Genomic DNA, 17,584 nt, shown 5'->3' with positions numbered 1-17,584 from the left:
ATTTTCCCAGTCATGCGGTGAGATTAGACCTGAATAATAGATTGAGTGAACATGAGGGTTTCAATCATTCAGGCTTTGCCAAGCAGCTACAGTGAGCTCCAAAAGCACAAATATTTACGATTTGTTTCTATTGGGCACAAAATAATCTGAAACACAACTAAAACAAACAGCAAATGCATCCAACAAATGTGTAGATTAACAAGGTTGATGTAGTCGTTGCGTGCTGTGAATATGGGACCAAATACTTCACTTTAATACACATACAGTGGGGAAAAAAAGTATTTAGTCAGCCACCAGTTGTGCAAGTTCTCCCACTTAAAAAGATGAGAGAGGCCTGTAATTTTCATCATAGGTACACGTCAACTATGACAGACAAAATGAGAAGAAAAAAATCCAGAAAATCACATTGTATTAATTTATTTGCAAATTATGGTGGAAAATAAGTATTTGGTAAATAACAAAAGTTTCTCAATACTTTGTTATATACCCTTTGTTGGCAATGACACAGGTCAAACGTTTTCTGTAAGTCTTCACAAGGTTTTCACACACTGTTGCTGGTATTTTGGCCCATTCCTCCATGCAGATCTCCTCTAGAGCAGTGATGTTTTGGGGCTGTCGCTGGGCAACACGGACTTTCAACTCCCTCCAAAGATTTTCTATGGGGTTGAGATCTGGAGACTGGCTAGGCCACTCCAGGACCTTGAAATGCTTCTTACGAAGCCACTCCTTCGTTGCCCGAACGGTGTGTTTGGGATCATTGTCATGCTGAAAGACCCAGCCACGTTTCATCTTCAATGCCCTTGCTGATGGAAGGAGGTTTTCACTCAAAATCTCACGATACATGGCCCCATTCATTCTTTCCTTTACACGGATCAGTCGTCCTGGTCCCTTTGCAGAAAAACAGCCCCAAAGCATGATGTTTCCACCCCCATGCTTCACAGTAGGTATGGTGTTCTTTGGATGCAACTCAGCATTCTTTGTCCTCCAAACACGACGAGTTGAGTTTTTACCAAAAAGTTCTATTTTGGTTTCATCTGACCATATGACATTCTCCCAATCCTCTTCTGGATCATCAAAATGCACTCTAGCAAACTTCAGATGGGCCTGGACATGTACTGGCTTAAGCAGGGGGACACGTCTGGCACTGCAGGATTTGAGTTCCTGGCGGCGTAGTGTGTTACTGATGGTAGGCTTTGTTACTTTGGTCCCAGCTCTCTGCAGGTCATTCACTAGGTCCCCCCGTGTGGTTCTGGGATTTTTGCTCACCATTCTTGTGATTATTTTGACCCCACGGGGTGAGATCTTGCGTGGAGCCCCAGATCGAGGGAGATTATCAGTGGTCTTGTATGTCTTCCATTTCCTAATAATTGCTCCCACAGTTGATTTCTTCAAACCAAGCTGCTTACCTATTGCAGATTCAGTCTTCCCAGCCTGGTGCAGGTCTACAATTTTGTTTCTGGTGTCCTTTGACAGCTCTTTGGTCTTGGCCATAATGGAGTTTGGAGTGTGACTGTTTGAGGTTGTGGACAGGTGTCTTTTATACTGATAACAAGTTCAAACAGGTGCCATTAATACAGGTAACGAGTGGAGGACAGAGGAGCCTCTTACAGGTCTGTGAGAGCCAGAAATCTTGCTTGTTTGTAGGTGACCAAATACTTATTTTCCACCATAATTTGCAAGTAAATTCATTAAAAATCCTACAATGTGATTTTCTGGAAAAAAAAATCTAAATTTGTCTGTCATACTTGACGTGTACCTTTGATGAAAATTACAGGCCTCTCTCATCTTTTTAAGTGAGAGAAATTTGCACAATTGGTGGCTGACTAAATTCTTTTTTCCCCCACTGTATAAGTGAATTCGTCCCACTACTTTTGGTCCCCTAAAATGGGTGGATTATATGCAAAAAGTGCTGTAATTTCTAAACGGTTCACCTGATTTGGATTAAAATATAATCAAATTAAAGCTGACAGTCTGCACGTTAACCTCATAGTCATTGTATCATTTCAAATCCAAAGTGCTGGAGTACATAACTAAAACAACAAAACATGTGTCACTGTCCCAATACTTTTGGAGCTCACTGTATTTCTCAGAATACTTGTCTGAAGATAATTATTTTTATACTTAGTGAGTCATGCATTGTGAGAGTGAGATATTGCCCCCAAAATATGTACTTTAAGTGCCATAGAGATCGCCTGCTGTCCATCTACCAAAGCAGATGCTTTGGGTACATTTCTGAGAAGATTTTGTTGAGATGAGTCATATATTGGATCTAGCCCAGTTCTTGTAGTTGGGCACCAGTTTCTCTAACCTGACCAAGGGAGCGTATCAAGAATATACTGTTTCATTGCTTCTACAGTATGAAAGCAGTACGCTCCAGTATGTTACACTAACAGGCTGCAGTTGGAATGAGACAGTGTATAGTCAATCTGGTCTCAGAGCATTTCGTACTATTCTGTATGTAAATCTGAAACACTCCATTTAGTATGTTATGGTATGTATTCATTTGTGGATGTCCATCATCCATTTCCATGATATGTTACGAATTGCAATTCGTACAATATGTTAAGAATTTGCAATACGTCTGATATGTTATGATTTCCAATTTGTTGTGGCTAACGTTAGCTAGGTGGCTAACATTACCTAGGTTGTGATTTAGGGGTAGGTGTTAAGGTTAGGTAGCGTTAATCAAATCAAATCAAATCAAATTTTATTGGTCACATGCGCCGAATACAACAGGTGCAGACATTACAGTGAAATGCTTACTTACAGCCCTTAACCAACAGTGCATTTATTTTAAACAAAAAAGTAAGAATAAAACAACAACAAAAAAGTGTTGAGAAAAAGAGCAGAAGTAAAAAATAAAGTGACAGTAGGGAGGCTATATATACAATAGAATAAAGTGACAGTAGGGAGGCTATATATACAGGGGGGTACCGTTGCATAGTCAATGTGCGGGGGCACCGGCTAGTTGAGGTAATATGTACATGTGGGTAGAGTTAAAGTGACTATGCATAAATACTTAACAGAGTAGCAGCAGCGTAAAAGGGATGGGGTGGGGGGGCAGTGCAAATAGTCCGGGTAGCCATGATTAGCTGTTCAGGAGTCTTATGGCTTGGGGGTAGAAGCTGTTGAGAAGTCTTTTGGACCTAGACTTGGCACTCCGGTACCGCTTGCCGTGCGGTAGCAGAGAGAACAGTCTATGACTAGGGTGACTGGAGTCTTTGACAATTTTGAGGGCCTTCCTCTGACATGTTAGGGTTAAGGTTAGGGTTATGAGTTAGGCTAATGGGTTATGGTTAGGGTTAGGGGAAGGGTTGGCTAACAAGGTAGCTAAAAAGTAGTAAGTAGTTGCAAAGTTGCTAATTAGCTAAAATGCTAAAATTGTCCATGATGATATTCGAACACGCATCTAGACGTTCTAGTTATATGCCTACCCATCCACCCGACCAACCACCCTCCTTTCATTTTTTCTTAAATGTAACCTTCTGTCTTATGTAACCATACCAAACGTAACATTTCATACAAATTTGAGTGTCTTGGATTTACATTTACTAGGTAAGCGGTAACGGAGTGCCAAGTCTAGGTCCAAAAGACTTCTCAACAGCTTCTACCCCCAAGCCATAAGACTCCTGAACAGCTAATCATGGCTACCCGGACTATTTGCACTGCCCCCCCCCACCCCATCTTTTACGCTGCTGCTACTCTGTTAATTATTTATGCATAGTCACTTTAACTCTACCCACATGTACATATTACTTCAACTACCTCAACTAGCCGGTGCCCCCGCACATTGACTCTGCACCGGTACCCCCCTGTATATACAGTTTAGCCTCCCTACTGTTATTTTATTTTATTTCTCCACTTTTTTTCTCAACACTTTTTGGTTGTTTTATTCTACTTTTTCAATAAAAATAAATGCACTGTTTGTTAAGGGCTGTAAGTAAGTCTGCACCTGTTGTATTCAGCGCATGTGGCCAATAACATTTGATTTGATTTGATTTGACATCTATGAGACCAGGCTGGTACAGTAATTTGTCCTGTTCTATAATATTAAATCAAACTGACAATGAAGAGCTTGTAGCAAGCTATAAATCTTTGCTCTCACGGTAGGGAATTTAAGGACATTTAATCTTTCCTCACACTATATATATATATTTTTTTACCTTGGGCAAAGTAAAGATAGAAATGTTTGTAAGGCTTATGTTGCACAGTACATTCAGCAATGGGTTTACTGCTTAGTAGCTCAAGAGGGAAGAACCAACCTGGGAGAGACTTGCTGTACCGTGGCTGGCACTGTGTACCTTTGAGGCATTGGGAAAGGTTCCCAAAGTGCTACTTGTACTGAGTTGACTTTTTGCTTAACCTTTAAAACATTTAAAAATAATTAAAAGCTTAGTGTCGTTAATAGGGTATTGTGAATTTATGAATACCACATTTTGTTTCAATTAAATTCTACCAATGAGCTGTCAGAGAAATGAAATACTATTAATACCTCTTCACCTTTAGTGTATGAAGGGTGTTTTCTATTGTCCTGATGGGTAGCTGTCCCACTGAACTTACACAACTCTACTACACTACATTCACATTCAACTTTATATTCTGATAGAAATACACAGACAGCTGTCTTGCTATTTACTTGCAATAAAAATATAAATTACATAGATTTTTTAAATTACATAATATTCACCCAGGTTATTCTGACTAATAAGTAACATTTGCCATTGTAATCTTGTGGTGGACCAGCCCACACATTACTCACACACAGATATAGCTAGTATTTATAAAACTGCCTTTATAAAGACCTGAACAAGATCTGTGCTTAAAACTGTTAATGAGATCCTCATTAGCTGTAGTGAGTGACTTTAGCACTATGACATTTGATGAGCTGGATTCGACAGTGTGAGTCAGAATCTAATTGAGCCAGTGGAGACTACCCCTGGCATCACGAACTGTCCATGTTGAATGCATATGGTCGCAAACAGACAGAAGGCAGTTCATTGTCATTAGCTACTGAGCTGAGCTGTACTCACAAATTATCCCTGACATTACATTTTACATTTTAGTCATTTAGCAGACGCTCTTATCCAGAGCGATTTACAGTTAGTCAGTTGAATGTTTTCAATTACATTGTTTCGACAAAAACATTTAAGTTTACAACTAGCTTAATTTGCTACAACAAACCATCAATATAGTATGTAAGTAAAACCCGCTCATATTACAACATACTCTGTTTGGCAGAGGAGAGGTCCACTTATTTTCCCAGGGAGGTAGTTGTATGTAAGCTGTACCTTCACCTAGGCAATGATTTTTATCTCTATAAGGCGGAGAGGAAGGATTAATACTATCCCCATAACTACATTCTCAGATAGGGTCCTTGGGAGGGCAAAGATTCTAGGAAATACTTATTTTCCACCATAATTTGCAAATAAATTCATTAAAAATCCTACAATGTGATTTTCTGGATTTTTTTTCCTCAATTTGTCTGTCATAGTTGACGTGTACCTATGATGAAAATTACAGGCCTCTCTCATCTTTTTAAGTGGGAGATCTTGCACAATTGGTGGCTGACTAAATACTTTTTTTCCCCACTGTACATTACACAAGCCACCCCCCAGAGACATGTAATGCACCTCCAGCTGCCTTTGTACAGTGGGCATGTGGTCCTTTCCCCTGACCACTTTATGTATGCGTCCCAAATTGCATCCTTTTTCCTATAGTGCACTAATGTTGACCAGGGTCCATAGGGCTCTGGTGAAAAGTAGTGCACTTTATAGGGAATACGGTGCCATTTGTTACAAAGGGTCTCTGTAGGCAATCCTGGTGAGAAATGGAGTCTAAGCTGAAGGATCCCTAACCACGCTAGATTACCCCATGTGGATTTGATGCACCTATATGAACAGGCACACAGAGTGAACAATAGTAGAAGATGAACTGCCATTGTCTCTCCTATCTGTCAGCAGGAGAGAGAGGAGAGGCCTCGGTCTCCTATTCTATTTATAGCTCAATGTCTTTGTGGCAAGCAGTCAGATATTGAACAGCGTTGATTACGTTTTTCTCCCCCCAAAAAAACCTGTTCTTTTCAGCATACAACACCTCCTCCTCACACATCTGTTCTACTTCGCTGAGCTGAGCTACTGGTCAAGTTTGACGATGGATCACTTTCATGCCAGAAATAGAGACAGGGAAAGTTTTACTCACGTTGTTTATGTATTCAAGTGAACAAAAAAGTTTGGCGCATGACAGAAAGTTGTTCAAGAGAGTAGCGAGGTTCAACTGGTATTTGAAATAGACTCAGAGAGAAGGTGTCTGCTGCTGTTCCAATTCCAGACTCCTGAACCCCTGGCATGGCCGTAACTCCATATGAGGACACCGAGGTCCGGACCTCTGACATTCTTTCTAATTTGATTTTTTTAAATATATATTTTGTACACAATAAAGAATTTCAAATTACGGGTCAACATCTAAATAGTTCTAATTGAGCCTGCCTCTTTACAAATGAGTAGAATCATGAACAGTGGTTTGTTCGTTATGTACGCCTGCGTCCCCCAGATTTAATAATATGCCACTTAGCAGACGCTTTTATCCAAAGCGACTTACAGTCATGCGTGATTTGCATTTTTAGCAGCACATTCACCACTCTCTGAAACGGCTAAAGGCGACCTAACTCGGCCTGAGACGTGAAACGAACTACCCCAGCTCGCGGTCAGCTCAAGTAGGCAATAGAAACGCTGCTGTCAGTGTGTTTGCGAAAATGCCAGGCAAAAGGCAATTTTAAAACCGTCCTGCGACTCCTGCCATGTCTACAGACATCCCCCAAATAAACAAAAACCGACTCTCAGAGAATGAGTGCACAACTGGTAAATAGTCACTTATAAATACAGTATGTCAGACAGTCAGGTGGCTAGCTGCCGGCAGAGACTTATATTACAGTAATGTTGAAGGTCTCTGGCTAGTATTATTTAGCCAGCTAGAAGGATGAAGTAAGAAGCTAACGTTACCCGGAGCCTACCTCAGAAGGAGCAAAACAAAACGCTGCTAAGTTCTCATAAAAGAATGTATGCACGCGTGACTGTAAGTCACTTTGGATAAAAGCGTCTGCTAAATGGCATATTATTATTATTATTATTATTATAACTTTTTTTTACAGAGTAGCTACTGAGACAGACAGTGATGTGGCGCTCAGTGGTGAGGCTGAGGCAGGCTGCAGTGCTCGCAGAAGGAAGCAGAGGAGACAGAGAGAGAGAGGAAGCAAGCAGAGAGAGAGAGGTTAGCACAGAGTGGTTCCCAAACTTGGGGTCAGGGCCCCATGTGGGTCCCCTGAGAAAATCTGTAATAATCTTATCAAACAAGTTAGGAACTTTAAAAAATAAGATATGTTTTAATATGAACATCTACACGTGGCTTATCTTCCCTATAGGCCTATATTAAAATGCTATAAAAATACAAACAATACAGTTCTAAAAATGTCGCTGATGCTATTCGTCAGTGTGAAACATTTCTCATACTTCCTTCCTTTCAGGGGTATACAGTGCCTTGCAAAAGTATTCATCCCCCTTGTCGTTTTTCCTATTTTGTTGCATTACAACCTGTAATTTAAATGGATTTTTTGGGGGATTTCATGTAATGGACATACACAAATTAGTCCAAAAATAAGTGGTGTGTACATATGTATTCACCCCTTTTGCTATGAAGCCCCTAAATAAGATCTGATGCAACCAATTACCTTTAGAAGTCACATAATTAGTTTAATAAAGTCCACCTGTGTGCAATCTAAGTGTCACATGATCTGTCACATAATCTCAGTATATATACACCTGTTCTGAAAGGCCCCAGAGTCTGCAACACCACTAAGCAAGGGGCACCACCAACCAAGCGGCACCATGAAGACCAAGGAGCTCTTATGGAGAAGTACAGATCAGGGTTGGGTTATAAAAAAATATCAGAAACTTTGAACATCCCACAGAGCACCATTAAATCCATTATTAAAAAATGGAAAGAATATGGCACCACAACAAACCTGCCAAGAGAGGGCCGCCCACCAAAACTCACGGACCAGGCAAGTAGGGCATTAATCAGAGAGGCAACAAAGATACCAAAGAGAGCTGCAAAGCTCCACAGCAGAGATTGGAGTATCTGTCCATAGGACCACTTTAAGCCGTACACTCCACAGAGCTGGGCTTTACGGAAGAGTGGCCAGAAAAAAGCCATTGCTTAAAGAAATAAGCAAACGCGTTTGGTGTTCGCCAAAAGGCATGTGGGAGACTCCCCAAACATATGGAAGAAGGTACTCTGGTCAGATGAGACTAAAATCGAGCTTTTTGGCCATCAAGGAAAATGCTATGTCCGGCGCAAACCCAACACCTCTCATCACCCCGAGAACACCATCCCCACAGTGAAGCATGGTGGTGGCAGCATCATTATATTTTACATTTCAGCAGACGCTATTATCCAGAGCAACTTACAGTTAGTGAGTGCATACATTTTTCATACTGGCCCCCCCATGGGAATCGAACCCACAACCCTGGCGTTGTAAACACCATCCTCTACCAACTGAGCTACATCCCATAGCACCCTTTCTAAAAATGTTTGCTGCTACTGCAGCATGATTTAAGGCAGACGTGGCTGCATGGTCTCTGATCATGTAAGCGAACTCACATGCCTCCGGCATCAACATGTGAAGTCTGCACAGAATACAAAATCACATGGATCGAAGCATCCCAAAGGGAGCTATTCCAAAAGCCCTGCTTTATTCAACACACAATTCCTCAATGTATAGAGAAAACTATTAATACAATGGGTGCATATTTCCAGATCTTTGTAGTACACTCAGAACTTCAACTTTTGGCGAACCTCATCTTTGACCTGAAGATTTATTCAATCCAGTGCCTTGTGTGTAGTGTTTGTGTGAAGCTTGACCAGATTTCTTAGTCTGTATACTAACGATTAGAAAGTGTTGATCCGTGTGGCACTGTATAGCTCCAATCATATTACTGGCATTAGCAACATGCAACATCTACCAGTACATAGGCTATGTACAGTGGGGAGAACAAGTATTTGATACACTGCCGATTTTGCAGGTTTTCCTACTTACAAAGCATGTAGAGGTCTGTCATGTTTATCATAGGTACACTTCAACTGTGAGAGACGGAATCTAAAACAAAAATCCAGAAAATCACATTGTATGATTTTTAAGTAATTAATTTGCATTTTATTGCATGACATAAGTATTTGATCACCTACCAACCAGTAAGAATTCCGGGACTCACAGACCTGTTAGTTTTTCTTTAAGAAGACCTCCTGTTCTCTACTCATTACCTGTATTAACTGCACCTGTTTGAACTCGTTACCTGTATAAAAGACACCTATCCACACACTCAATCAAACAGACTCCAACCTCTCCACAATGGCCAAGACCAGAGAGCTGTGTAAGGACATCAGGGATAAAAATGTAGACCTGCACAAGGCTGGGATGGGCTACAGGACGATAGGCAAGCAGCTTGGTGAGAAGGGAACAACTGTTGGCGCAATTATTAGAAAATGGAAGAAGTTCAAGATGACGGTCAATCACCCTCGGTCTGGGGCTCCATGCAAGATCTCACTTCGTGGGGCATCAACGATCATGAGGAAGGTGAGGGATCAGCCCATAACTACACGGCAGGACCTGGTCAATGACCTGAAGAGAGCTGGGACCACAGTCTCAAAGAAAACCATTAGCAACACACTACGCCATCATGGATTAAAATCCTGCAGTCCCCCTGCTCAAGCCAGCGCATGTCCAGGCCCATCTGAAGTTTGCCAATGACCGTCTGGATGATCCAGAGGAGGAATGGGAGAAGGTCATGTGGTCTGATGAGACAAAAATAGAGCTTTTTGGTCTAAACTCCACTCGCCGTGTTTGGAGGAAGAAGAATGATGAGTACAACCCCAAGAACACCATCCCAACCGTGAAGCATGGAGGTGGAAACATCATTCTTTGGGGATGCTTTTCTGCAAAGGGGACAGGACGACTGCACCGTATTGAGGGGAGGATGGATGGGGCCATGTATCGCGAGATCTTGGCCAACAACCTCCTTCCCTCAGTAAGAGCATTGAAGATGGGTCGTGGCTGGGTCTTCCAGCATGACAACGACTCGAAACACACAGCCAGGGCAACTAAGGAGTGGCTCCGTAAGAAGCATCTCAAGGTCCTGGAGTGGCCTAGCCAGTCTCCAGACCTGAACCCAATAAAAAATCTTTGGAGGGAGCTGAAAGTCCGTATTGCCCAGCGACAGCCCTGAAACCTGAAGGATCTGGAGAAGGTCTGTATAGAGGAGTGGGCCAAAATCCCTGCTGAAGTGTGTGCAAACCTGGTCAAGACCTACAGGAAACGTATGATCTCTGTAATTGCAAACAAAGGTTTCTGTACCAAATATTAAGTTCTGCTTTTCTGATGTATCAAATACTTATGTCATGCAATAAAATGCAAATTAATTACTTAAAAATCATACAATGTGATTTTCTGGATTTTTGTTTTAGATTCCGTCTCTCACAGTTGAAGTGTACCTATGATAAAAATGACAGACCTCTACATGCTTTGTAAGTAGGAAAACCTACAAAATCGGCAGTGTATCAAATACTTGTTCTCCCCACTGTATCTTGCAATTATTTATTTTTTAGCTTCGGACTAAGAGCAGCATTTCTGTAGGATTTGTAGGGAGAATTTGCCATGTACACTACAGTATAATCCCCTCTTAGAGAAAACATAGCTGAGGCTAATCAGCATGCTTTGATTTTGCCTTCTTACTGTATATACCTGCATGTGTCCACATGATGCTTGATCTTCGTTATGACAGTGTTATCATCCAATCAGTGTGTGTGATACACATATCACATTCTAATCTAATTCTGTCAAAATGTAGGGATAAAAAAGCGATACAAATCAGTCAACCACGAAGACATGTACAAAATGCTTAGATATTGAAGATGTATGGATGTTCTTGGCGATATAAAGTGATGTTTTGTTCATCCGACAGGATTAATTAACTGCCAAATGTGATCCCCTGAATAAATACAAGGAAGTTAGGAAGTGTTGCCAGCTATCGAACCAAAGAAATCAATTTCTGTTGTATTTTTGTTGTTAGTACAAATCTGTCACATTCTAAATGTGCATGTGACACATCTAACTGCTCCCAGTGCATGCTTTATTTATGTAATACAAGCAGAAATGGGCAAGCCATCAGTGAAATTTAAATTGGCAGTTTTTGATGGGGAAGCAGTGGCAATACTATTTGTAGGTGGTACCATGTATCAAAGAACTCTCTGTTACTTGAAGGCATGTTTTTAATTAACATAATGGAACCATTGTGACAAGCGATTTGCACTGTATTATGAAGGGAGAGTGAATCTAACACTAAGATTATATTTTACTTTCATAGGCTGAATTTACAGCCCTGCACATCCTCTATCACAGTAGTTAAAAGGAGGTGTTGACAGGTCATTTTTGTCGGATAAAAAAATCCATCCAATAAGGTAAACCTTTTAAGATTTATATAATGCTTGTACGTTGCAGATTTAACTCATTTGACTATACAACTATACAACAAATATTAGTTTAGCCTGGGTGCCAGTGTGAGAAATTGATTTTGCTTTGTCAGTCATAGAAATCTGTGTAGAAATTGCTTCACTTATGAGAGGCGTTATGTGTGAAACATTGGGCGGAGCCTTTCAATGATTTAATTCCATGTGCCCAAGGAGGACATATTCTGAGTCCCAAATGGCACCCTATCCCCATAGGGCTCTGATCAAAAAGTAGTGCACTACATAGGGAATAGGGTGGCATTTTGGGACATAGTCATTAACCCTGCTTGCAAAGGCCTTCAGTACAACAAACTGTTCTTTTTAGGGGTTCAAGCAGCAAAGCTGGGTGAAACCCTTTTGTATTTGTTGGTGTTGGTTCTTCTTCTTCTTCTTCTTCTTCCGTAATGGCACATTCACATGCAAATTCCTGTGAGATGGTAAGGCTTAGGAGGTTCAACCTTGCATGATAATAAAGGGCCAAGGGCGCAGCCATTCATGCGATGCCATGCCAATTGGCCACAAGGTGGCACTATAACAATCGGTTGAAAATGCAAACTTTGAAAGGTCACGCCCCTCACCCTGTCTGACCTAGAGTCATGCAATTTGATACATAGGTCCCTCTCCTCACAAGGAACACATTTGCCTCAAGGACCCATATGGTCCACCATGATGGATTTTCCGCAATTTTGAATTTTCTGAAAAACACTAGGGGAAAACGTGTGGCGAGACAGCATTTGCCGCAGTACTTTCAAAGCAGCAGCACCAAATGCGTTTACCAGACATATTCATTAGTTAATGTCATAGAAAAACGTTTTGCAACGGAAAAGAAAGCAGGTGTTTCTAATTGGACAAGTTGACATAGAACCTTCCCCAATTTCAGCCGTTTTGCCTCAGTTTTGTCTAGTGAATACAACCCTGTCCCTGGGATTTCACGCGGTAACCCCCACGCTCGCTGCAACAGATGGATTCACTTGTCACTCACAGCGATCTCCTAGCTACAGCTTACAGAGCCTCATCAACCATGTTTCTCAACAACTAAGTTATGTTGCACCAGCACCTCGTTGTTTGACTCTGCACTCTGCGCTTTGTTTCCTTCTTCGCTCACGCTCATCTCCGGTCTGTGGAATCCTGGTGGAATCTGACTTTGTGGGTGCATTATCTAGTGGAAACCGTCCTCTCCTGCCTGCCTGGTCGCCTGCCTCTTGAGAGGGCGAACACACATTTTTATGGAAAAAAAGGTATGTGTTAATAAAATAAGTAAATAAAAGCAGTTTAGTCGTCCTCTAAAACAATCTAGAATGATTCAATCTATAGTTAGCTAACAAAACAACTAATGTTAGCTTTAAAGTAGCCTAGCTAGATAGCTCGCTAGCTAACATTAGCTAGCTAGGTTGATGCAATCATGCAGCCAGCAGCTAACGTTAATAATTGAGACACACTGAATAACTGTGTTTGGCACAGGACAAAAAAAGATGAAACAATCTGCTATCCTATTGTAGTGGATGAGGAGTAAAGTGCATACTGTGGGCACACGAAAGGTGATTTTCGCGTATGTATTCCACGAGGTTTGAAAAGTATTTATGTGTGGTATACAAACACCATTTGAGCGACTGGGATGGCTTTCTACGCCACTGCTTATAACTATCTAAGATGTGCCAAATACATTATCTCCAGCTCAGGGCTCCAGCTGTGCATTTAGTTTGCTAACTTGATAGCTAAGTGACTAGCTTGCAAGACTACGCTTCTTGGTTACAGCAGAGACAATCAATCCAATCCTGGATCAAGATCCCTGCTGCCTAAATTGCTATTTTTTTTATGTTTGGAAATAAATAGCGCCCCCTGTGTACACTGACAGTAATACCGTATACCCCGGTATGGTACAGGAACTGTATGAAGGTATGAAAATCTGGATACTGCCCAACCCTAATAGGGACACCTACTTATATGAACTGGTAATGCTGGTTTGGTTAGAATAGGGTGCAATAGAATGAGTGACATTCAATAAAATCTGCTTCATGAAAAGGGGGATATTATTTTGTATGAAAATGTTGAAAGTAGTTGATTTAATTATTTTAATATATTGATTTTACAGGCAATCAGTTCCTACAGTGAGTGCCAGGGAAACCAACCTCTGGTGGGCCAGATGGAGATCAGGACAACAATACAAGGTTAGTGGTTGTATGACTTACACATAAAAAATTACTTTGTTACGAAGTCTACTGTGTATAGGGTTAAATATAACCCTGCCTTACATAAACCTTACAGAATGAATAATTGCAGAAGATCACTGTAATCAGATGAACAAATAATAGGTTTTATTACATAAAATGAAGACTTTTCTACATTGAAACCTACCTGTCTTCTTTATTTTTCAAAGTCCACTGCTTAACATTGTGTGTGTGTGTGTGTAGAGTGAAATTAATATTTAAAGATATTGTAACCATTCTATGCATACCGCTTAGACTAAACTACAGAGTATGTTGTCCATTGAAGTTGTTGTCTCTGGCTCTTTTGATATCAGATTCAGAATGAATAATAACCAGGAGTGTTTCCAATTCACATGACCCGACAAGAAAACCCCCAGCCTTATAGTCATAGCAAAGATTGAAAGGGGAAGCTATCTATAATACTAATCTTTTGTCATAGCCTACGAATAGAACCCAGATTTTTACCTGACCAGGTCCTGAGATCAGGAAAAACTCCAGGCCCAAGAAAAGACACATAAACATTTTCCCACACCATTTTTAATCCTGTGGTGCCACCTCTGGATCTCACAATACGATATTATCACGATACTTAGGTGCCAATATGATATGTATTGCGAATCTCACGATTCTATATGTATTACAATTCGATATTGCGATTTTATTGCGATTAGATGCTCCAAACATATTGCTTTCTATATGTTTGCTGCAGAGAGACAAGAGAGAGCATGAGAAAATTAGTTTTTATCCATCATGAAAATAAAAGTGCTATAAACACACTATTTAAAAAGAAGATGAAGAACAAGCTATAGGATGAAAAATACCGGCGTTTTGGTGCAGGTACAGCCGACTAGCACTAGCTAACACTAAATAGCAACAACAACAAAAAATATTGTCCAAAATAATATCGAGATATGTAACTGTATCGTTTTTTTCCACCATTACTATTTTCCAGGCTAGCATCTCAAACAACATAGCCAATAAACATTCACTTGGCCGTGGTCTGGCACATAAATGCATATTATTCAGACATGGATATTTGTATTGTAACAAAACTTGATACACATGTTCCAAACACTGTCAGGACTCAACATATGTAAGCACTTTCAGATTGACCACACGGTGACGCCATAACGGGCACATATTTATATATCTTGATCTGTGTGACTCAGAGTCATGGAATTTGGCACAAATGCTCAGGGAGGTTAGTTTAGTTAACCTGTAGAGTATGGCTCTGTTTGGCCACATGGTGGAGGTGTTGGACAGGAAAAACTATCCATGCAAGCTTATTGGCTTATAGTGGACATCAGTGGAGGCTCCTCAGATGAGGGAGGACCATCCTCCTCAGTGAAGACCATGGTGCTTGCCTATGGAGCAGAGAGGGGAACGGCACCTCTGTACCTTCAGGCTCTGATCAGTCCCTACACCCAAACGAGGGCATTGCGTTCATCCACCTCTGGCCTGCTGGCTCCCCTTCCTCTGCGGAAGCATAGTTCCCGCTCAGCCCAGTCAAAACTGTTCGCTGCTCTGGCACCCCAATGGTGGAACAAGCTCCCTCACGACGCCAGGACAGCGGTGTCACTCACCACCTTTCGGAGACATTTGAAACCCCACCTCTTTAAGGAATACCTGGGATAGGATAAAGTAATCCTTCTCCCCCCCAAATTGTAAAGTGGTTATCCCACTGGCTATAGGGTGAACGCACCAATTTGTGAGTCGCTCTGGCTAAGAGCGTCTGCTAAATGACGTTAATGTGCCCTTGAGCAAGGCACTTAACCCTAATTGCTCCTGTAAGTCGCTCTGGATAAGAGCGTCTGCTAAATGACTAAAATGTAAATGTAATGTAAATGAATTTCATAAAAATAAAAATTGTGAAACATTAACAACGTGATACTTCTTAGATAAAACTGTACATAATATATTCATGTCACCAAATAAGTGATTAAAACACTGTTTTGCAATGTCTACAAAAGCCTCAGCAGTACTCTGTAGGTAATGCCCATGGTGTAGCCGGAGGACAGCTAGCTTCTGTCCTCCTCTGGGTACATTGACTTCAAAACAAAACCTAGGAGGCTCATGGTTCTCACCCCCTTTCATAGACCTACACAGAAATTATGACAACTTCTTGGGGACGTCCTCCAACCTATCATAGCTCTTGCAGCATGAACTGACATGTTGTCCACCCAATGAAAATATCAGAGAATGAATATAGTGCTGAAAACATAAGCTACAGCTAGCTAGCATTGCAGTGCATACAATGTGGTGAGTAGTTGCTCAAAGAGAGAGAGATACAATAGTTGAACAGTTTTGAACAAAATTAAGGAGAAGCAAGAGAGAGAGAGAGAGAGAGAGAGAGCTATATTTGGTTGTATTTATTTTTAACTTTCACTTAGCTAGAGAATGCAGCTAGCTAGTTTAGCCTACTCAAACACCAGGCTCAAACAGAGAGGGATGCTATGTTAGCTAGCTGGCTATGGCTATCCAACAATGGAAGTCTTCCAAGTCAAGGTAAGCTTTTGGTTTTATTAATTTATTGCCACCGGGGCCCACCAGTGTAACTGCTAAACTGCTTTCTGACTGTACTGCATGATTGTAACTAGTGGGTTTACTAACGCGTTAGTTCTAGTAGCTATGTTGACTATGACGTGACAACGATGTAGGCTGTGTGTAGCGGTTATAGTGGTCATGATATGAAGGTTTGGCTTGGAAAGTTTTTTTCGCCTAGCTGATGTGTTGTGCACTGAAGTCTACAAACGAAGGGAAAAGGGGAGGGGAGGAGAGCGCATAGATAGTTGTGAGAAGGGATTATATATACAACGAGCAAAGTGATCACGCTGTTTTTATGTGGCTGCTATGAAAGTGAACTGTGTTTGCGTGTGATCAGGGGTGTATTAATTCCGCCGATTCTGTTTAAATACTTTTCTTAAACGGAAGCAAATGGAACGAAACAGGGATAAAAATACCTGAATTTGTCCAATAGAAATTCACATTGCAACTGTTGAACTAATGATTACTCCCTAGATCAGCTAGATGCAGGCAAGAGTGTGCAGGGCGGTATTGAATGTGTCACTGTCTTTCACCTTGATTACTCAAAATTCTCTATGTTGTAAACTTTCATTCATAGGCTAGGTTGTAGCAACCTCATTATGGGTACAGGGTAAATTCGAGTATCATGTAGTAGCCTAAACCTATCAATGTTACATGGAACTGAGTGAATGGAATATGAATGACAGTCATCCAATATGCTGTAACAGAAATAAGGCCATGCTCATAAAAATAGTCAAAAATACATCAAAAGCATATCGCATGGTAAGGAGTACAGAAGTAGCTCATCCTAAGGCAATGTGTCCAATTTCTCCTGGCAAGACAACGCTCTGGCAATACAACGGTAACAAATACAATAGGGTTTCACCAGCCTCGCTGCTGAACCCTTAATTAAAGCCCCCTTATTAATATTGCCAGACTCCCAAGCCATCTAGCCATCTGACAATGAGAACAAATTAATGACTGGAGTAAATATAAATCCAGCCAGGCTTTGCCTTGGCCGGACTAGTCCTCTGGAGTCAGCCACTTCACCTGCTGAAAGCAGATATGCATTTTGATGAGTGAAGTGCTACAGTTAAAGGGATTTGGGGGTGATTTCATTAAAGCCCCATCGTGGTGCAGGAGTGGCTTTGGAGACGGAGGCAGGATTTATCTCTCTGATTGGATCATTCCTTGGCTGGGGGAAATACTTGGTCCAAGGGTACATGATGTGCCTGCACTCTCCACCAATTTCTAGTTTTTCCTCGCTACAATATTTATCAACTAATCTCAGCAGAACA

The 17,584-nt window shown here is 41.1% G+C and overlaps 1 protein-coding gene across 1 annotated transcript in view; it reads right to left on the bottom strand.

Annotated features, from left to right (window-relative positions):
- The window catches only part of LOC311098960 (BMP/retinoic acid-inducible neural-specific protein 3-like), a gene marked incomplete at both ends in the record, with an annotated part of 79,829 nt that overhangs the window by 12,985 nt on the left and 49,260 nt on the right, over nt 1–17,584 (bottom strand). The gene's annotated exons all lie outside the window — the stretch shown is intronic.

The sequence above is a fragment of the Coregonus lavaretus genome (genome assembly GCF_964263955.1).
Source record: "Coregonus lavaretus genome assembly, chromosome: 23".
Taxonomy (NCBI): Eukaryota; Metazoa; Chordata; class Actinopteri; order Salmoniformes; family Salmonidae; genus Coregonus; species Coregonus lavaretus.
This window is presented reverse-complemented; position numbering and strand designations above follow the sequence as displayed.